The sequence below is a fragment of the Schistocerca nitens genome, chromosome 10 (assembly GCF_023898315.1).
Source record: "Schistocerca nitens isolate TAMUIC-IGC-003100 chromosome 10, iqSchNite1.1, whole genome shotgun sequence".
NCBI lineage: Eukaryota > Metazoa > Arthropoda > Insecta > Orthoptera > Acrididae > Schistocerca > Schistocerca nitens.
The window spans coordinates 21,403,347-21,427,703 of NC_064623.1; positions in this window are offsets into that span (position 1 = coordinate 21,403,347).

The window sequence follows — 24,357 nt, forward strand, 5'->3', positions numbered from 1 at the left end:
GCTCACAGCAGACGTATACAAAGGTGAACTGGCTCTGGAGAATGCGTAACGTGAGGGCCTGTCTGCCTGGTGGCAGCAGGGGAACGATAGAATCACTGGAAAGTGGTCACTGTCACAAAGGTCATCGTGGGATGACAAAGCCACAAGGGCAAGGGAGAAGGTCGTGAGATCAGAGAAGGTGCCATGAGCAGCACTGAAGTCAGCAGGGGAACCATCACTGAGGAGACACAAATCGAAGTCCGTGATAAGTTGGTCAATTAGGATACCCCTACCCATTGAAGTGACATTCTCCACAGTGGATGGTGTGCATTGAAGTCCCCAAGGAGGAGAAATGGGAGCCGGAGTTGTTGGATTATGGTAGACAGTGCAACATAAGGAAGTGGCCTATCTGGAGGGAGGTAGACATTGCAAATGGTGATTGCCAGATTGCACTTGAACTGCTATCGCTTCCAAGTTGGTATGTAGTGAGATCCAGTCACTAATGACGTCGGTGCGAACCAAAGTGCAGACCCCACCAGATGCTACCCCATGGCTGGCACAGTTCCAACAGAATGCCCGACAACGATGGAATGTTGGAGAAAGGGCATCGCGGAAATGCGTTTCTTGAAGAACAAGACAGAATGCAGAATAGGAGGAGACAAGCCGGTGGATTTACGGTAGGTGACGATCGTATCCGTTGCAGTTCCACTGGATGATCGTGTGGCAAGAGTCAAAGTCAGACTTAAAGAAGCCGAGAGAAGGTCATGTCACTCAGTCAGTAATCGTCACTGACAAGGATGGGCCGACATCCATAAGTAAAATGTCAGACTCAGGTTGCGAGGGGAGAGATGCCACCTCTAGGGGCAGTAGGAGTGTCTTGTCTTGGAATTTATGTTTCTTCTTGTTCTCTTTCAGAGGTGGAAGAGGCCAGGGCACAGAGGGAGTACAGGTGTCTGCAAGATCTGGAACCAAAAGAAAGCGAGCGACCTTGTGGCGCACAGATGGTGTGTCTCATGGTCGAGTGGTGGTAGGAGTCTTCTAGCCTGACAGACGCTGGGGAGAGGGGTCCAAGGAGAGAGCCCAATCACTACTGTCAGGTGCCGAAGAAGGGGGGGGGGGACTACTGCGGCCGGGGCTGGGGAGTGGCTCTCGGATAGCAGGTCATGGGAACTGCAGGGGAGAGGGAGGGGAGATGGGAGAATGGGACATGTCTGGGGTAAGGAAGAGTTATGTGGAGGAAATTAAGTAAAAGAGGCAAAAGTTGAAGATTGTGACACTGCATGGAGTCTATCATACTTCTGGCGAGCCCCAGCATAAGACCGAGCAAGCCAGTAAGCGAGGGGGTGGTGGTCAGCACAACTGACGGAACACAGGGGCTTTCCTCACGGAGTTGGTGTCTACAGTCACCACACAGACGGTCCGCCGTACAGCGAGAAGACATATGTCCAAAATGGAAGCACCAACTAGGTGGAGGGATGTACGGCTTCACGTCACATCTGTAGCACATAACCTTGACCTCCCCTGGGAGGGTATCCTCATCGAAAGCCAGAATGAAGGTGCCAGTATCGGTGCAGTTGTCTTGGCGACACATCGAACAAAATGAATGCCATGCTTCTCCAGATTAGCCCAGAGTTACTTATCAGTTTGCAGGACGAGCTCCCTATGAAAAACCTCTCCCTGGACTATATTCAGAGATTGGTGAGGAGTAATAGACACTGGGACATTGCCAAGACAATCACAGGCACGAAGAGTTGCGGATTGGGTGTCGGGAGAAGCTTTGATCAACAGTGAGCCCAACCGCATCTTACTAAGAGACTCCACTTCACCAAACTTGTCCTTGACATTTTCCACAACATTGTTTTTCTTTCTTGGTCATTTGTTAAAACAGCATTTACACCTATGCAATCACAATAATTAAATGCAAGGCTCAAGTCATTATTATTAAAGTAAATGTGGCTAAGAACTGTCCTGTAATTTATGTCACAAACGAAAATGCTAGGCTCAGAACCTGTTTTATTAGCTAATTTCCAAACAATACTTCTATTTATTCAAGATACCATAAAAGCATTTAATTACAAAAAACAATTTTCAAACACTAGACAGCACATGCTCGCTAGCTCTAGCCTGAAAGTATTGTTTTTCTTTTTAAATTTTCTTCCTACTGTCATGTGTACATGTACGTCATGGTGAAAATTCATATATGGAACCTCTAAGAAGAGAAAGTGTATCGAAGTTTTACACAACGAAGGTCTGAACAACACTGATATTGCAAAAAGAATAAAACGTGCAAGGAAGGCTGTAGGTGGAAGTAAATCTGCTGATGGTCAAAGGAAATGTGGAAAATTTGCCACGAAATGGGCACCCACACATTTCTTCGGCCTGGGAGGACAGACTAGTTGGTCGAGTAAGCCAGAAAAACAGCAATGCTGATTCTGTTGAACTGGCAAAAACGTGGCAAGAGGCAATGGGAGTTGATTCCAGCTCATCAGTTGTCAGGAAAGGAGTGTATTCAATCGGAGTGAAGGCCAGAGTGGCCAAAGAGAAGCCATTTTTAACTGCTGCAGTAATGAAACATAGGCTGACATAGGCCAGACTGCACATAAGCTGGACAAAAGAACGGTGGAGAACTGTGCTATTTTCAGAGGAAAACCGATTTACCACGATGAGTAGCAGACCACAGCTCGTCTGGCATGAACCCAGTGAAGGGGTGGATGCCGACTCCCTTGTGCAAACCATCAGCAATGGTGTGGGGAGCAATGACATACCAGGCTGCTGGAAGACTGTACTTTGTTCAGGGAACAATAAACGGTGATCAATACAGGTTGGGATTCGGCTTCCTCTGACATTCACTGTACGTTATGCTTTCCCGGATTTGTAGCGGATTTTCCGACAGGGTCCAGTTCCATGCCAGACACAAAATATGAGAGTCTGGCTCTTTTGTATTTGTGATACAATTTCCAAGGTTACTGCTATTACATACAGTTCAAATCTAACATAGATCACTCATTTTGTTATGAGTGAATAGGGCATCAGAGAACTTTCGTGGCCGGGAAATTCACCAGACCTTAATCCAGCTGAGAAGTTGTGGAATCTGGTTGGCAAAAGGGTTCAGAGGAAGAAGTCTGCAACAAAACAGGAGCTGTTGGATGTGACAAAGTATGACACTGTGAAATTGACATTAGTACCATTAGAAAATTGATCGTCTCCATGTCTGACAGAGTGAAGGCTCCTGTGAGGGCCAACTGGTTCAACAAAATACTAAGATCATTCAACGTATGACTACTGAGTAATGCTCTAATGGTACACATTATTTTAAACTATGACCACATTAAATGGAAATTTGATCAAAATATTTAATTTTGATATCATCAGATACATACAGATATGTACGTACTGTTGAGAAATTTCCTTGAATTAAAATATTGGAAGCAATCTTGTTCTTAAGTTGAGTACCGAAATTCTCAAAATTCTACAGGGACGTGTAATACTTTAGAACAGCAGTGTACATAGGTCTCGACATTTTATTGCTACACGAACACACGACATGATCATCAGTGGACTTCCCCCACTTACACATTGCCTAATATGCCACCACCCATTGGTAGTCAATAGCCGAAATATGCTCCCCAAGTCACATAGGGCACATACCGGTTCATTATTAATCGCAGCATACACGGAAGGCAACTATCATCCCACTAGCCCTTATCGCACAGATTAATTTATCGTCTCCTTGTGGTAACTCTTGCACCTGACCTTTCTTTATGCAGTCGTAACTTTTAGGACCGTGCCCACCACACTTCCTACATGCCACCTTTGATGCCATTCCATTCCGTTTTAGTAAGTATGGCCTGCTTTGCTGCAGTCTACTGCAATATAGTTGCCCTTCCCATTTCCCTCCTATCTGTCTAATATCCACTGCAACTGCTTTTATGTTATGTTCCCCATACCGAGGCTATATTTGCCTTATTACTTTGTCCAGCTGAGCAAATGCCCCAGTACTATGAGAAAATGTAGCCTTTTATCTATTTTCTGTGTTCTGCCCACCTACAATATGCCTCACGATTTGCTCATCAGTGTTTGCCAACTCAGATTCTACCATACTTCGCTTAATTCACCCTACATATTCTCATTCTCTATCTAGTACACAGTTGGCGGCAATATTGTTGATGATGATGGTTTGTCGTGTGCTCAAAATCGTGGTCATCAGCACCTGTACAAGTTCCAATCTTTCCATTTCCAGACTCGCCACTTCCCAAATGATGATGAGATGATGATCACACAAACATTCGCCCCTTGATGGCCACGCGGTTCTAGACGCTGCAGTCCGGAACCGCGCGACTGCTACGGTCGCAGGTTCGAATCCTGCCTCGGGCATGGATGTGTGTGATGTCTTTAGGTTAATTAGGTTTAAGTGGTTCTAAGTTCTAGGGGACTGATGACCTCAGATGTTAAGTCCCATAGTGCTCAGAACCATTTGAACCATTTTTTTTACACAACACCCAGTCCCCAGGCAGAGAAAATTCCTGGCCTGGCCGGGATCGAACCTGGGAGCTCGTGATCCAGAGGCAGCAATGCTAGCCAGTAGGCAACGACGTGCAGACAGCAATATAGATTGTAGATCACTTCTTGCGTGGTCCTCGGTGGGACTAATTCACAGATTCTCCACTGAAATTGCTGCCATGTAGACTTCTTTCGTAATAAATAGATTAGATATACTCTTCATTCCAATTGAACTGTAGTGAGGAGATCCTCCAGGATGTGGTACACACAAGAAAACATATTAAATATTTACAATGAAAAACAAACAAGTATGAAAAGGTACCTTCCACAGATACCAAGCAGAATGATGTTCATGGATGTGGAGTAAATCAAAAAAGTTTCATATGTTTTCATTTATGACTAGTAAACACCGAATAGAAAAATCATTTCACAACACTTATTTACAATGATTGCATTACTGCACTGTATTTATGCAGAAATTAAATTGTACTAATATTCGCATTATTTTATATTATTAGTAACACACACACACACACACAAGTTGTTTCTATTAAAATATTCATCAATGGAATAGGAGGAGTTGTCCATCAATAAATGATTTAGACGCCTCGTCAGCTGACTTTAGTGGTAGTTAAACTTTTTATGGTTGCTGACAAGTTATTCAAAACGTGTGTTCCTGAATAGTGGACACCATTTTGGACCAAAGTAAGTGACTTTAAATCTTTGTGAAGATTATTCTCATTCCTAGGTCAGATTCAATGAACAGAGCTGTTGGTTTGAAAAAGCGATATTTTAATGACAACTTTAACTAAGGAATAAATATATTGAGAAGCAGTAGTTAATATCCCTAGTTCCCCAAAATGTCCTCTGTGATGTTCTTGAATACACACTACAAATAATTCTTATTACACATTTTTGGACGTCGAGAACTTTATCTTGGCTTGATGAGTTACCCCCAAAAATAATCCCATATGAAATTATGGAATGAAAGTAAGCATAGTATGTCAGCTTTTTTATTGTTATATTCATTCTGTCTTACAACACTCGCATTGCAAACAGTTTTGTTGAGATCTGTGGTGTGCTCCGCCCATTTGAATTTATTATTAAGCTGTGATCTCGTGAATTTAACACTGTCCACTTGTTGTATCTGTTTATATTTTAGGCTTATATTGGTGGGACACCTCTTTGAAGTTCTGAACTGCATGTAGTGTGTTTTTCAATGTTTAATGACAAACACTTGGCTAGGAACCATTTATTAATGTCCATGAAATTATTAACCAATCTTTTTAAGACTACGCTTGATTTCCTGTTTATTGCAATGCTTGTATCATCTACAAAACAAAACAAACTTGGCATTTGGCTACTGATGAAAGGTCATTAATATAAACAAGAGAAAGCAAGGGCCCAGAGATGCAACCTTGTGGGACGCAACATGCAATTAGTTCCCAATTGGATGATGTCCAAAAACCTTAATTCATGTCCCTTTCCTAATGACACCCATTAATTTCTGTCAAAGATACAGAAATTGAAACATTTTGCAGCGTCTCCTGACACCGTAATGCCCATAATACTTCCTCCTGTAAGTTGACTTTCAAAAACACCGCAATTAAACTAAGTAGCCTACTTCTAGAGCACTCGTTTTCCAATGCTTGTGTTTTATTCTGAAATTCCATCGTAATGGCCAGACATTCAACTATATGGATGACTGAGTAATGACAACTTACAACTTTAAACATCTTACAATGGATTTGGCAACTTTGCGAAAAAACTGCCCCCTTCATGTTGTTAGCACGGTCTGATTGATTTCCTCAACGATTTCGCTTGCCCTACCATCCCGAATAATAATATTGGAAAGCAACTGCTTCGTCTGCTGCTGTCCACAAGTGGCAGTTGATTCAGCCTACCCAGGTACTGACTGAAGCGCCTGCAATCAACGCAGCTGGGTAGGAGTACTAGTGCGGTTGCGCACCATTTCCACCACCACCTCAACTGTCGTAATGGTAATGGCGGCAGCGAAACTCACCTCATCGGAGTCCATTGCCTTTCGCGCGGACAAATGACTGTTTTGACGCATTTGTTCGACCAACTCACGAACGGTTCCCTTTGGCTCTATCTTCAGTTCCCTTAATTCATACTCCGACTCACTTCTCAAATAAGCCAGATCCTTTACATCAAGCATTCTGAAAGAAGTGAAGAGGAAGTCCAACAGCTACAAAAGACACGTTATACGTATTTTTAATCAATCAATCGAGTTCGCTGTACAACCACAAATGTTACAGGTGGTTGGGCAACAGTGGGAAACGGCGCAGCGGTTGTCCGAGACTGGAATACTTTTGCAATTTTTTAAAAAAATTATTAAAGACCAAATTTGCTTAAATCTTCAGTGGCTGATGACCGCACTAACATTGCGCCTTAGATATGTCTGCAATTACTGTAGCAGTATAAAACATTGAAACTACTGTTAGAAGCAAATATTTAAAAAGAATGCGTAAGTTCTGAAACGAACTTCGGAAAGGAATCGACAACCTTTCAATTAAATCGATATACTTCACAATTTAATAAAACAACCATATTTCAACGGTGTTTTCTCTACGCACATAGTCAAGAACTGCTTCTCTCACACTGACTTACGAGGCCCACATAAACGTAGCAAAGGATAAGAATGCAAGTCGGCAACGAACAAAACCTTCCACACTTCCGAAAACAATCAATAGCACTAGATGTTTATGTTCATGAGTAGCTGAGCACAGCTTCACTTTTTAACCCTCAATGCAAACAGAGGGGTGAATCATCATCATCATCATCATCATCATCATCATCATCATCATCATCATTCAGTTGCCGTTTTGACGTATTGCAGTTGATACATGTTGTATCATTACTATAGGTATTTTTAGGTCTTATGTACTAAGTGAAGCGGATTTTCAACCTCTCGTAACATGCTCAGTTGGGAGTACTCAAAAATTGCATATATAATTACAAATTAATATATAATTACAAATTAATACTATTATACAGACTAATAGTCATACATGTTAAAATCACACAGGTTTATAATCATGTTAGTCTACAATCATAAAAGTATAAGGGTGTTGTTTGTATTGCTACCCCCAGATGATAATTAGACAAAATATTTGTCGGGATTTGCAAGTGGTGGGTCCTTGAGATACAGCAATACGCGAACACCGAGAAGTAAGTTTAAACAGTTTTATTAACAAAGGCTGATTATAAAACACGCACGCTAAGTGCACCCATCATCACTGTGTCCGACATCCTCATTACGGTCGTATCGAAAGGCTCCACGGTGAGCTAGCAAAAAGAGAGACATTCGCGCCCTAGTTAATACCGCCCGCTGCGAACGGCGGCCAGTCGCTTACTCCCTGCGTCGCACTGCGGCTGGACACACGTGTACTAACCAAGAAAATTGTCAGTATTCCAGATACGTCGACTGGCGAGCGCGTGTTACGTACCGTACAGCTGCGTGCAACCTGCAGACCCTTACAAAAGGTTATAGCCATTCGTTCATTTATAAACTTTTATGATTATAGACCAACATGATTATAGTGGTGGTGATTAGTGTTTAACGTCCCGTCGACAACGAGGTCATTAGAGACGGAGTGCAAGCTCGGGTTAGGGAAGGATTGGAAAGCAAATCGGCCGTGCCCTTTCAAAGGAACCATCCCGGCATTTGCCTGAAACGATTTAGGGAAATCACGGAAAACCTAAATCAGGAAGGCCGGAGACGGGATTGAACCGTCGTCCTCCCGAATGCGTGTCCAGTGTGCTAACCACTGCGCCACCTCGCTCGGTACATGATTATAAACCTGTGATTTTAACATGTATGATTATTAATCTGTATAACAGTATTAATTCGTAACTATCCGTTTAACCTGTGTATCTGCCTGTGGCATCGTACTCCCAAACGAAAAGTCCGATTTCAAGTAGGTTTTTTTTAAAAAAAAAAAAAAAAAAAAAGAAATTTGAAAGCTGGTTTAATCAGGATGGTTCTTAGCTGTGTTCCATGAGTGTCTGTTCAGCCGTTTAAATTTTATCAGCTAAATCAAGGAAAAACGTTTTCCGCCATGCTACGTGATACATAATAATAGCTACAGCAACTTACGTAGTACCAGATAGTAAATCTCAAAAATATCTAAATAAAAGCCCTCGAGAACATATGCTTATCTTTTACGGTTGACCAACAACGATGACTTTAGCGCCTTGTAGTCGCCCATTTCAGCACCTAAAAAGTGGGAAAAGGGTGATTGCGGCTCAACTGTAAATTATAAACGTACGCTCTATCAGACTCTTGTTCTTTTTCAGGTCTACAAGTTAGTGCTAAATCAAAAGATTTTGCCCCAATAGTTTAGGCTGCCTCTTGCAGGAGAACGTAATGGCAGCCCACTTTCTTTCGACTTGACTTAGAATTATCACCACTGCCTATTACTTATATTGCCTAAATTAGCTAAATATGTACTGTAACATAGTCAATGACTATATGTGTGAATTAAGAAAAACTCGTAAATCGCACAAGTGAACAAAATACCAAAGAAAAGAAAAATGTCGGAATAATTTCAGGTTGAAACTCTCAAGCACACGTGCGGTAGATACTGCATTGCTAAAATCTTGCAACTGCGGTAACGTTTATGAAAATATGTCTTGTCAGAATGCGCAGATTTCGGCGAGGCAAGATCTCGCGTTGCTATTTAGTGATTCTTCCCAGAAAGTATTTCTGTGAATGTCTACTAGAAAAATACGATGTTTAAAAAGCATGAAATAAAAGTAAATTTAAAAAAGACACAAAAAAGTAACATGTATTGCCCCTTTAAGTATAATGTAAGTCTTAATATTTTGATCCAAGCGTCGTCCCGTCGGGTGCCGCTAAGAAAAATAGAATAAGCTACATATAAAATTGATAAAATGTGAAACTTAAGTACAAGTCAGTTACCTAGGCAACGTAGGTAAATATGAAAAGAACAGATAATCGTTGAGGTTAAGTCTTAATTTACTTCGAAGAATTCGCAATATAGACAACGTCTGCCCGTTCGCGGTTTGATAAAGCTTGAATTGTACACTATCATCGTCCTCTTAAGATAGATTAATGCCTGAAACAAAGTTCGTACATAATTGTGTAAAATTATGACATAAAATAAATAGGTAACACTTATTTTTAACAATGTTTTGCTAATTAAATTTTATACAATAAGTACCTAATTATAACTTCACTAGCTATTTTGAGGTGTGAATGCGGGACACGCAGGACTACAAGAGATAACGCCAAACAGAAGGGGCTCATACCCACCAATAACGAAAGTCTGCTGTCTTAGAAAGGATAGCTGTTGTTACCTTTTTGTGTTCATATATATTAATTTACTTTGAGGTCTCCCCGGTGCGACGACGCTTGAATGAAAATACTTATATTACAGGGGCAATGCATATTTTTTTACTTCTGAGAGACTGGTGTCAGGTCTTTTGAAGCTTTTAATTTATGTTTTATTTATAAACAGCTGGTCGTGCTCCAGCGTCAGTTTATGTCAATCCACAGAAATAAAATACAATACCGGCTCTTACGCATTGAACAGTTCAGTATTAGACAACTGCATAAACAATCTCCATGAACCCACTAACACAGTTATCGTTTCGACTTTAATCCTTGTAGCCAGTGCCTTTGCCTAATACCAGCGTATTAATAACTGTTTCAACAAGTGGACCTGAACTAGTTGTTTACATAGTGCCATTTTCATTACACAATAGCATTTAGCATATATGTTATGGCCAGTCTAAAATAAAGCTAAACTATGACAGTAACAAGAAATGTATGCATCATCTATCATTTTAGCGCTAAAAAATGATGATAATATAGCCGAATGACAATACCTGTAGCAAATGTTCCATCAACACAACAGCTACATTTCACTTCATGCGTCTGCCCTCCACATAAACATTACGTGCAAGACACTGCGTTTCCCATACACACCGTGCGAGCCGCTAAGGGCGTTGTCCAGCTTCACCTCCCGTAATCAAACAGAGGCGCTCCAAACCTGCGCCCCTTTCTACAGCGTCCGTCGACAAAACGGTTGCATCCCCTCTCTACACACGCACCAATTTATCGGCCTGTCGGCCGGCCGACCAACCGATCGACCAACCAACCAGCCAACCAACTTGGTGTCAGCCTATACACTTCCCGACCGACTGCACTCTACGATTTCTGCGCCGCCCTGCGTTGAGATTTGTTTATCTGAAGTTCATTGCCCAGAATGAAATTTTCACGGAGTGTGCGCTGATATGAAACTTCCTGGCAGATTAAAACTGTGTGCCGGACCGAGAATCGAACTCAGGACATTTGCCTTTCACGGGCAAGTGCTCTACCAACTGAGCCACCTAAGCACAACTCGGGACCTATTCTCACAGCTTTAATTCCGCCGGTACCTCGTCTCCTACCTTCCAAACTTCGCAAAAGCTCTCCTGCATACCTTGCAGAACTAGCACTCCTGGAAGAAAGGACTTCTGCCAGAGGGATTATCTGAAAGATGCTCCGATTACAAATGGAAGCCGAACTGAAGGCATGCATTCTGCAGTGCATTCAGAACTTGACTCATAAGACACTCAGATCTGTTGTGGAACATGCTATTCCTTGATTTCAACTTGTGTCAAAAAACGGTGGTGGTTGGACTTAGCTTATTAACAGTGCCACAACTGTTGAATGTCAAACATGTGCGGTCTTGCACATTCCACGCTACCGTTCATTTAATGTGCAACACACACACACACTATAGGCCTCGTATTGTAATTCAGATCAGAAATCAGACCAGTGTCCTTGCTGTTTGGTCCCCTCCCCTGAATCGACCAACCATCAGAAATCAGGTTAGCAAAGTGCAAGGCAAATGACAATTACAACAATAAGCATAAAGCTGCTTGGAATGTTGTAAAGACTGAATTGGTGAGAAGTGATGACTCTAATTTTAATATCACACCAGATGAATTCAATGCATATTTTGTTAATGCCTGTAACGTAAGTTCATCTTTTGCAACTGAATCAAATAACGAATATGAACAGGTCCTAAAAGATGCTATATCTTTTCTACTACATTCTGGACACATTTCTTGTACATGTGGATGAAAGAAGTTCTGTTAAGTGATGCCATGAAATCAACTGCAAAATTTAGTAGCTCAAAAGCAGAAGACATTTATGGTTTATCTAATAAAAAAAAAAATAGGAGAATAATAGCATACCCACTCTGCTTACTTGTAAATTGGATATTTACTAGTGGTTGTTTCACAGTATGTTTACAAATGACAGTGGTCACACCACTACACAATAAAGGAGATAAATCATGTCCAAGTAATTATCAACCAATTTCTCTAATACCAATTCTATCAAAAGTAATAGAGCACTACATGGAACTCCAAACCCATAAGCATCTATCTGCCAACAACGTTATGTGTGATTCTCAATATCAGTTCAGATCTGGCTTATCAACTGTGAAAGCAGTGGAAAATAATATTTCTTTCACTTTGTCTGCATTCAAATCCAAACTTTCTGTAAATGCCATGCTTGTAGACCTGAGTAAATCTTTTGAATCTGTCAGACAAAGATTTCTATTAGAAAAGGTCTACTCTTATGGTTTTAAAGGCCTCTGGTTACATCTTATCTGAGTGAGAGAAGACTAATTGTACATATTAACAAAAACAAATGAGAGACACTTTGTGTAATAAGATGTGTTCCACAAGGTTCCATGCTTGAACCCTTGGTTTTAATAATTTAAATAAATTATTTGTCGAATATGATGCCTTGTAAGTTCATAGTATATGCAGGTAACACCAACTTTGTGTTGCAGTTGATAGAACCTTGGACACACTCAAGCAGAAAACTGCAGAACAACTCAGAATATCCAGTAATTGGTTCAGAGCAAATGAATTACAAATCAACCACTCTTAAATTGTAATCATTCTTTTCTGTCTATGCAACAATGGCGGTGGTGCCAGCAACAACTGTAGTGCCTTAGTTAAGATTCTTGGCATTTATCTTGATCCAAAATTAACTTATGAAACTCGCACTAATAATGTATGCGAAAAGTTAGCCTAAGTAAAGTGTGAAGACTAACTACTACTGAACTCTTTATTATCTATTACGCCTTTTTCACTGCCACCTCACATATGCAGTGGAGCCAGGGAGCAACTCCCCTAGAGCAAAAAAGAATTTTTATTTGGCAGAAAAAGGGCATTAGGTGGCAGAAAAGGGCATTAGGTGTGCTGCTGGAGTAAGAGACCTTGTATCGTGTAAAGAATGCTTTAAAGGGCTAAAATTATTGACAGTTGCATCACTGATTATTCTCAGCTGCTTGGTATCAAGCTTGATATCAAGGAAAACAAAGTCAGCCATAAACTGTGAGACTCTATTACAACCATTACACACATCAAAGGCAAATGATGAACACTTTATTTACTAGACTTACAAAAACAAAATAGTTACATATGCATGGCGAATCATTATTTAATATGTTAACACCTACAGAACACTGTATGTCACTGAATGTCTTCAGAATTATTACAAAAAAGTGGCTTGAGCAAAAAGCCTCCTGTACGACAGAAGAATTTTAAATACGTCATAAAAATGATGTAATCTACTAAAGTTGCTGTATTATATTACCTGAGCTTTTCCGAAAATGTTATTGTCATACTTTCGTTTTATTTTCATAATGCATTTATATGTGATGATTAACATATATCAAGCATATCTCACTCATAGTTGTTAAAATATTTTTTTTTTTTTTTTTTTTTTTTTTCAGCATATGTATTGTGTTACGCATACTGTTTCTCCTTCTGTCATTGTGCATGATGCATTTATATTTAATGATTACTGAATATGTCCACCATAAACCATACGTATTTCTTAAAAATGTTAAAAATATGACTTCTTATGTAACTATACAATGTATGTAAAATAATGACATCAATTGTATGGAAAATCCTTAAAGATGGACGAATTACATTACATTACATTACATTTTTTTTTACAATAAATCAAATCAAATTATCTGTAATTTGTAGCTGAATCAATTTATGCCACATGCACATGCTTGCAGTGTCATCCAGTTGGAAATTTTTTATTAAATTATTTTTGTTTCTACAATGTTTTCCCTATTTGATAATATTCTGTTCAAATTTGATTTTATTCTGAGCAACAGTTTGTTGTTTACAGAGTTCTGAAACTGGAATTTCAGTTACAATCACCCTGTGTATTACAGTAGGAAAAATGTGAGACTAAATCCATACATAACTTTAAGATATAAAGGGTGCAAAATCCAGTGCTCAGAGCTGCCACGTCTGGCAGCTGCAACGGCTCTAATCCAAACGGGTGTGGAGTCTAGCTCAGTTCGGATGACAGGTACAGGTACGTAATTTCAGGCTGCTTCATCTCTGTGAGAGAGTTTATCAGTCATAGTGGGCGACAAGTGGTGTGGCACGCCAGTCTCGGGCAACTTGTGACCGGATGTTTCCGGCGGCCGAGAGACACAAATGGTACGACAGACAGGACGACGGTCGAGCACCCTGCGTGTCGAGGTACGTGGTCTAGTGCGGTCCTGTCGAAAGGTGACATCGTGAGGACCTCAGAGGTACGGCACGCCCACCGGTCTGAATATGTCAGAAATGTAATACCTTGTGTCCAAATTAGTGGCTATGTGAAGCAGAGGTAATGGGGTTGTATACGAAATGGTACCCCGTACAATCACACCAGGTGACGTTCGTCCTCCACAGGTCCTCTTCACAGCAACACGTCCACCGTGGTGCTGTACGCAGAAGTGGCACTCGTCTGGAAAGATTGGTGCCACTCCGGCACTGTCATTGTAGCGCCACTGTCAGCTTGTGTGTCTTTGCTGCCACAACATTGGAAGCCGTGACAGTGCCCATTGAGGAGCTACAAATATTGTCACACCACCCTGTTCAAAAGATTGAAGCAGATGCACCTCCTCTGTTACAATATAACAGCCCCCACCATTATTACACAGACAAGCTGATGAAATTGGAATGTCCCAGAATGAAAAGTGGGTATTTCTTTTTTCATTAAATGCCATACTGCTGTGCTGTACTAATATATTTTAAATTTTATACTAATATACTGTGCTCTATATTCATATATACCAATCCATGGGCAGCATTTGAGTTGTTCTTGTATCTAGACTAGCGAACCTGCCAATGCTTCACAATTGATAAATATGTGTAGAAATTGTCTACAAGTCCTAATCTCCTTCCCCCCCCCCCCCTCTTCCGGTCTTTCTCCATCTCCTGCTTCCCCTCTCTCTGTCCATTTGCTCCCCCTTCCCCCGCTCTCCACCTCCTCTTCCATTATCTCTGACCTCAAGTCTTCTTTATTGTTACTGCAAACGAAACCTCTATTGGGAAATGAAATCACTTAAAATGAATGTGTTGGGATCATTAACACAAGAGGTACTGTACAGGAGAGACCTGTCCAGCTGCTGGGTCTGTAAGGACAGCAGCTTCAGTAACAGTATTTCTCATAGTTTTAATCTGTGAATGGGTAAGATTGTAAAGTTTCATAAGTTTCAGATTCCATGATCAATAAGCAATAAATACAACATTCCTCTGTGAAAAACATCATGAGGCTTCCTACAGCACTCTGATTCTGGTCCTGGGATGTTTCCATACAGCCAATACAGAACAAGCTTCACAATATGACAAACACTAGAGGCTACATTGCCTATGCAGAAGTTCAACTAATTATAGTGTCTGCTGGCTAAATTAGAGCAAAGTTCTCAAAACACTTAGCAACTGGTGCATACAAAATAAATAGATGATAGTAGTACACAAAACAGTTTATATGTTACTAGAAGGAACATTACTGTGGTTAAGAAACCTCACAATCAGAATAAATAACCAGCCTGCCCGTAAACATCGACAAAAATCGAAACTTCCGTGCACGTGAAAAAAATCGCTCGTCAGAATGACACTAACATCCTGGACAAATTGGCATCAGATTGCCAAAGAAACTTTTGACTGTCTCTAACTGCAAAAAGAATGTACCACATTGCAATCTTAATTTCTGTTGTAGGCTGCAGGTCAAACATTTGGGCTCACAGAGCATCCACAGAGAAGTGTACTCCTGTTGCTGACAGGCACCATTGGACTTAGCCAGTAGAGAGAGAGGCGCAAACTTTGGTCCGAAGAGGGTAAACGTGGTGAGATAAAGAAGATACTAGGCACAAGACCGACACTGTAAAGGGAAATAAAAGCGTGCATTTAAAGAAAGTTGTGAGAAATAAGGGACACGTCAGGGGCAGGGCAGAAACTGGGAGGGGAACCTACCAGTGCCTTCCTAACATAAAACAAAGATCTATAATGTCATATGTCTCCCTGACCGTGTAAATAATACATTACCTGTCAGGACATGATCCGTATCCCAATAGCTTACTGAAAATGTGCCAATGCACCGTAGACATTTGTGAATGTGGAGCAATCCACATCCCAGAAGATATAGTGTGGGTGTCTGCTAACTGACAACATGTTATAGACCAAAATTACACACATTCAACTACAACAATCTTCCAGAAGCGGCAAGAACATGAGACTCGGGCAGGAATAGCAGGAATTTCCTGAGAACCTAAAAGCCATCCCCTGGTCTATAAACCTTAAGTAGTATGACAGCACAACCCTTGCGAATCCACAGTTGTGCCTCAGACTGCCAGGGGCGAACAATCCTGACAAAATGAGTAAATCAAGTTGTGCTTTTAATATCAAGTACAGTAGCCCAATACTACATAGTGTAATGTTGAATTGTGTATTATAGTCTAGAATTAAGAATTATAAAGTACAAAATCTGTAATGTGCAGACAGCAGGTTCAGTAACAGTATTTCTCATAGTTTTAATCTGTGAATGGGTTGAATTGTAAAGTTTCAGATTCCGTGGTAGTATTCTAATCATAAGTCAATAAGTAATAAATACAACATTCCTCTTTCCTCTTAAAACTGGCTGTGATTAGGAAAGCAAAAGACATAAAACAGACTGTGACAAGGAAAGCAAAATATTATTAGCCTTTCTGCATCTGCATCTGCATCTACATCTACATTTATACTCTGAAATCACTGTAAAATTCCTGGCACAACTATTTTTGTTTGAACTTATACATAAGGAGAAAGAACATATGTGGAAGAAGCAATTTGTCCAATGGTATAAATGCCCTGATATCTAAGCTAAAACTGACTGTAAGATAGAAACAAAACTACACATTTTCCGCAGCACAGCATTTTTTTCTTGCAGTCAGTTTTAACAGAATAACTGTACAGTTATTTTAAAAAATATATAGATTACATCCGTCTGAATGTTTGAACAATATCGGTAACAATTCAAAACGAAACGGTCAAAAAGTTTTCAAGATTTTTGATAGTAAAGTTTCTCCTTCATATATTAAATGTATATTTGTATATTTTTTATATTAAAAAGCTACAGACAGCGCCTGTCCTGATCTTTGTTAGAGCATTGTGTACCAATCTGAAATGAATTAGTCAAGAACTTTTTGTGATTTTTGCTGACATTTCCCCTTTATGTATTATCTATTTTTTTATTGACCATATATATAAAAAATATGTAGTGCATATCTGTACAAAAGTTTATGAGATATTGTGAAAATATTTTAAGTAAACTGGTCAAGAAAATTCAAGGTTTTTGCTAAAAACCTTTTTTTAGCAAAAATCTTGTGAAGTTATTGACCAATCTGCTTCAAATTCTTATATGATACTCTAATAAACGTTCTGAGAGACGTAGGCTACACATCTTTCAAATATAAATGGTATACAAACATATATTTCTTTTTAAAAACCAATTGTCTTGTTTAAATTTGTTAGCAAAAAGTTTTTGATTGACTTGCTTCAATTTCTTACACGAATCTCTAATAAACTTTTGGATGGACATAGACTGTACATTAATCTGTGTCTGCCTGAACATTTATTGGAGTATCATGCAAAAATTTGAAGTTAATTGGCCAAGAATTGTTTGAGATTTTTGGTAACTATGTTAAATGTTAAGCAGAAGTAGAGATATAGATGAGAGACTAAAAGAAAATAACAAGTAAATAAATAAAATAAAAATGTCCATGTGGATACTTGTCTGGCTACAAACAAGCCCATGTTCAATTTCAAGATACATAATGCGGCTGTGTGAGCCTGTATGGCCAAGTACGCAGCATGTCTGTCCTGTCGGGTGCTAATTGCCTGGGACCACTGATTTCCTGCATGGAGCTGAGTGTGGCTCTCCTGATGCCTATGCTTTCATATTCACAAACCAGTCATGGGTCAATGCAAGCAGCAGGATTGTGGAATGGTAAAATCCAGTCTTGATATGCTACAATCATGCTACATTCAAATTTCAACACTTTATGTCCCTATAAACTGTTACTCTGTGATGCCATAGATCAAGAAACACTATGGTGAAATGGTTGATACCAGGACTGGAATGAAAATTTCACTCTGCAATGCAGTTTTGCTGTTATGAAGCGTTTTGGCAGATTAAAACTGTGTGCTGGACCGAGCTCGAACTTGAGACCTTTTCCTTTCACAGGAAAGTTCTCTACTGACTGACCTATCCAAGCACGACTCATGAATCATCCTCACAGCTTTAATTCACCTGCACCTCATCTCTTACCTTCCACCTTCACAAAACTCTCCTTAAAAACTTGCAAGGCAAGCACTTCTGGAAGACACAACATTGCAGAGACAAGGCTTAGGCACAGCCTGGGGAATGTTTCCAGAATGAAATTTGTCCTCTACAGTGGAATGTCAGATCGCTTAATCGGGCAGGTAGGTTAGAAAATTTAAAAAGGAAATGGATAGGTTAAACTTAGATATGGTGGGAATTAGTGAAGTTCGGTGGCAAGAGGAACAAGACGTTTGGTCAGGTGAATACAGGGTTATAAATACAAAAGCAAATAGGGGTAATGCAGGTGTAGGTTTAATAATGAATAAAAAAAAATAGAAGTACAGGTAAGCTACTACAAACAGCATAGTGAACACATTATTGTGGCCAAGATATACACAAAGCCCATGCCTACTACAGTAGTACAAGTTTATATGCCAACTAGCTCTGCAGATGATGAAGTAATTGATGAAATGTATGATGATATAAAAGAATTTATTCAGGTAGTGAAGGGAGACGAAAATTTAATAGTCATGGGTGACTGGAATTCGTCAGTAGGAAAAGGGAGAGGAGGGAACATAGTAGGTGAATATGGATTGGGGCTAAGAAATGAAAGAGGAAGCCATCTGGTAGAATTTTGCACAGAGCATAACTTAATCATAGCTAACACTTGGTTCAAGAATCATAAAAGAAGGTTGCATACATGGAAGAACCCTGGAGATACTGAAAGGTATCAGATAGATTATATAATGGTAAGACAGAGATTTGGGAACCAGGTTTTAAATTGTAAGACATTTCCAGGGGCAGATGTGGACTCTGACCACAATCTATTGGTTATGAACTGTAGATTAAAACTGAAGAAACTGCAAAAAGGTGGGAATTTAAGGAGATGGGACCTGGATAAACTGAAAGAACCAGAGGTTGTAGAGAGTTTCAGGGAGAGCATAAGGGAACAATTGACAGAAATGGGGGAAAGAAATACAGTAGAAGAAGAATGGGTAGCTTTGAGGGATGAAATAGTGAAGGCAGCAGAGGATCAAATAGGTAAAAAGACGAGGGCTAGTAGAAACCCTTCAGTAACAGAAGAAATATTGAATTTAATTGATGAAAGGAGAGAATATAAAAATGCAGTAAATGAAGCAGGCAAAAAGGAATACAAACGTCTCAAAAATGAGATCGACAGGAAGTGCAAAATGGCTAAGCAGGGATGGCTAGAGGACAAATGTAAGGGTGTAGAGGCTTATCTCACTAGGGGTAAAATAGATACTGCTTACAGGAAAATTAAAGAGGCCTTTGGAGAAAGGAGAACCACTTGCATGAATATCAAGAGCTTTGATGGAAACCCAGTTCTAAGCAAAGAAGGGAAAGCAGAAAGGTGGAAGGAGTATATAGAGAGTCTACACAAGTGTGACGTACTTGAGGACAATATTATGGTAATGGAAGAGGATGTAGATGAAGATGAAATGGGAGATATGATACTGCGTAAAGAGTTTGGCAGAGCACTGAACGACCCGAGTCGAAACAAGGCCCCCGGAGTAGACAACATCGCATTAGAACTACTGACAGCCTTGGGAGAGCCAGTCCTGACAAAACTCTACCATCTGGTGAGCAAGATGTACGAGACAGGCGAAATACCCTCAGACTTCAAGAAGAATATAATAATTCCAATCCCAAAGAAAGCAGGTGTTGACAGGTGTGAAAATTACTGAACTATCAGTTTAATAAGTCACAGCTGCAAAATACTTATGCGAATTCTTTACAGATGAATGGAAAAACTGATAGAAGCCAACCTCGGGGAATATCAGTTTGGATTCCGTAGAAATGTTGGAACACGTGAGGCAATACTGACCCTACGACTTATCTTAGAAGAAAGATTAAGGAAAGGCAAACCTACGTTCCTAGCATTTGTTGACTTAGAGAAAGCTTTTGACAACGTTGATTGGAATACTCTCTTTCAAATTCTGAAGGTGGCAGGGGTGAAATACAGGGAGCGAAAGGCTATTTACAATTTGTACAGAAAGCAGATGGCAGTTATAAGAGTCGAGGGGCATGAAAGGGAAGCAGTGGTTGGGAAGGGAGTGAGACAGGGTTGTAGCCTATCCCCGATGTTATTCAATCTGTATATTGAGCAAGCAATAAAGGAAACAAAAGAAAAGTTCGGAGTAGGTATTAAAATCCACGGAGAAGAAATAAAAACTTTGAGGTTCGCCGATGACATTGTAATTCTGTCAGAGACAGCAAAGGACTTGGAAGAGCAGCTGAACGGAATGGACAGTGTCTTGAAAGGACGGTATAAGATGAACATCAACAAAAGCAAAATGAGGATAATAGAATGTAGTCGAATTAAGTCGGGTGATGCTGAGGGAATTAGATTAGGAAACGAGACACTTAAAGTAGTAAAGGAGTTTTGCTATTTGGGGAGCAAAATAACTGACGATGGTCGAAGTAGAGAGGATATAAAATGTAGACTGGCAATGGCAAGGAAAGCGTTTCTGAAGAAGAAAAATTTGTTAACATCAAGTATAGATTTAAATGTGAGGAAGTCGTTTCTGAAAGTATTTGTATGGAGTGTAGCCATGTATGGAAGTGAAACATGGACGATAAATAGTTTAGACAAGAAGAGAATAGAAGCTTTCGAAATGTGGTGCTACAGAAGAATGCTGAAGATGAGATGGGTAGATCACATAACTAATTAGGAGGTATTGAATAGAATTGGGGAGAAGAGGAACTTGTGGCACAACTTGACTAGAAGAAGGGATCGGTTGGTAGGACATGTTCTGAGACATCGAGGGATCACCAATTTAGTATTGGAGGGCAGTGTGGAAGGTAAAAATCATAGAGGGAGACCAAGAGATGAATACACTAAGCAGATTCAGAAGGATGTAGGCTGCAGTAGGTACTGGGAGATGAAGAAGCTTGCACAGGATAGAGTAGCATGGAGAGCTGCATCAAACTAGTCTCAGGACTGAAGACCACAAGAACAACTACAACAACAACAGTGGAGTGTGTGCTGATATGAAACTCTCTGGCAGATTATAACTGTGTGCTGGTCCAAGACTTGAACTGAGGAACTTCACCTTTCACGCGCAAGTGCTCTTCCGACTGAGCTACCCGAGTACAACTCATGACCCATCCTCACATCTTCTTCCTTCTAAGTGTACTAGTCTTGCAAGTTTCTCATCAGAGCTTCTGCGAAATTTGGAAGGTAGTAGATGAGGTACTGGCGGAAGTAAAGCTATGAGTACAGGTCCTGAGTCGTGTTTGTTTTTGATACCAGGACTGATTAATATTTCAGTCCATAGGTCGTGACTAGGACAAATGTTTCATAGTTTCTTTTCTTCACCAGTCAATTTTACTAGAAAATGAGTTTACAAATAAATTGAAAGAAAAACAGCCCTCAGTCACTATTTTTAACAAATTAACCTGGTTTCACACTGCTAGGAGTGTCTTCTTCAGAATTTAAAACAAAGAATGGTCTATATTCTATAATGTGGTCACAGAATAATGATTAAAAATGTATGATAGGGTATAAGTAAGGAATCATTGTAAAAGACTGACAGTACTTATGTCATTTATAAAATAATAAATATGCCGAAAGAGTATTAGTCACAAAGATATTTAAGATAAAGCAAACTGTGATGCTGAGCCACTAAGGGCTGCTCGTTACTGTTAAGAACAGTGACCGAGGGCTGTTTTTCTTTCAATTGAAACTATTCACTGTCTCTGAATGTGCAGCCATGTACAAAATTTTGAGTTTACAAATGTTATTGCATTCATAAAAGTGGCCTCACTTTAACAGCATTTTCAAACTGTATGTTTTGAAAAGAACCGTTGTAAAATTTAATCACCTAAATGAGAATGTGTGAAAATGTTAGTATTAAAAATGACAATGCAATTAAAATGTTAATTAGAATTATTCTGGGTTGATTGATTGATTGACTGATTGATTGTATTTTTTTTTGCATGGAGACACCAACTGGTGTCTTTTGCAAACGTCATAGCATTTTTTTACAAGTTTAGTACAATAAATATATATATATATATATATATATATATATATATATATATATATATATATATATATATATATATATAATAATTTAGTTTAGTTTACTATTAATATTCACTTAAAGAGTATAAACATTTGTCAATCAAGAAATGTTTCAGTTTCACTTTGAATAAGTTCCCTTTGTGGCACCTTATAGAGCTCGGTAATCTGTTGTACCATATTTGACCACTAATGCATGGACTATGGTCTGTTGTTTTTAATTTTGTTCTTTGTCTGTAGTAGCAGTCTTTATTTCTTGTATTATAGGCATGCATATCAGAGCACTTTGTTTCTTTGTTTTGATGTGTCACAAAAAATATAATTAATTTGTAAAGATACAGTGAGTAGACTGTGAGGTATTTATGATGAACAAAGATTTCCCTGCATGAATCTCTATACCCTAATCCATGGATAACTCTGATTGCTCTTTTCTGTAGGGTTAATATTCTGTTCATATGTATGTCGGCAGCACAACCCCATATCTCTATCCCGTAATTAATCTGTGGAAAAATGGTTCCATAATAAATTGTTTTTAATGTCTGACGTGGAACTACTTTTGATAACTGGCTGATTGGATGTAATGAACAGCTGATTTTATTGCATAAAAATTTGATATGGTTTACCCATCTTAGATTTTCATCTAGGTGAATACCTAGAAATCTGCAGCCTTCTGTGTCCACTACTTCAATTCCACCTATGTTACTGATAGAGGTTTGGTGTGAGTTTGTAAGTTTAAATGGCAATAACTGAGATTTACTGATATTAACTTTCAAACCTTGATCTTGGAAATAAGTAGTTATTTGCTGTAGTCCCTCAGTGGCTACCAACGTTAACTCATCATTTTGTTTACCAAGAAATAACAGTGAGGTATCGTCTGCATAGGTTACCAATTGGGAGTTGAAAGGTTGCTCTATATCATTTATGTACACTAGGAAAAGGAAAGGGCCCAAAATTGAGCCTTGGGGTACACCTTGTGTGACTGTCTCATATTTGGACTGGAAATTAATGATCTGATTATTGATTTTGTAAGTCAGCATTGTACACTGCATGCGGTTAAATAAATATGTAGCCAGCAATTGCGTGGATGCAGCATTTACATTGTATGACTCAAGTTTACTTAAAAGTAACTCATGGTTTACCGAGTCAAAGGCTTTAGTAAGGTCTAGAAATATGCCAGCTGTTTGCATTCCTTGATCAAGGGCACCATACGTTTTGTGAAGAAATTCCGTAATTGCTGTGATAGTACTATGATCTTTTCGGAATCCATGTTGTGTCTCTGTTAGGAACTTATTTTTCAAGAAATAGTCACTAAGTTGTGTCAGCAGCACAACTTCAAATACTTTGCTGAAGACAGGTATTAATGATATGGGCCTGAAATTTGAAACCTCTTCCTTGGATCCTTTTTTATGCACTGGTTTAACTGTGCTCCATTTCAATACATTTGGAAATGTATGTTCTCTGATACTGCAGTTTACCAGGTGGGTGATTATTTTAACTAATTCCTTATTACATTTTTTAATCACGATACTACTCAAACCATCCCATCCAGATGAGAACTTATTCTTTAGGTTATTTATTATCCTGCCTATTTCTTCTTCACTTACTTGTTTGAATTCAAAAGGCGGCTCTTCAAAGGGGCAGAGCTTTACCTCACTACTCACAACTGTGTTATTAATTGGACTAACAGCTGCAGATATAAAGTATTTATTGAAAACATTGCAGACTTTATTAGGATCTTTAATTGTGTTTCCTTCATGTCTTATAATTAAAATTTCAGTTTCTGGCTTCGGTGTGGCTTTGCGAAATTGATTTACAATTCTCCATGAGGTCTTGGCTATATTGTCTGATTGAGCTATTTCACTGCTGTATATCTGTTTTCTTAGATTTGAAAGCTCTTTCTTAAAGATTTTCTTGGCTTCGTTGTACTTGGCCTTAAAAACCTGCAGGTTTGTTGACTTGTGTAACACATCCAGGTCCTGGATGTTTTGCCTGAGTTTTATCATATTTGCTGGAAGTATCAGTCTGTTGGTTTTTGCACTTTGGTTATGGGTGAACACTCTTTGTATTTTCTTAACAGGGCAGCATCTGTCAAAGTGTCTTAGCATAGTATCATAGAATTTGGCCCATTTGTTTTCAGATCCTTCAGTCTGGTAAACCAGATCCCAGTCCTCTATAGCTAATTTAT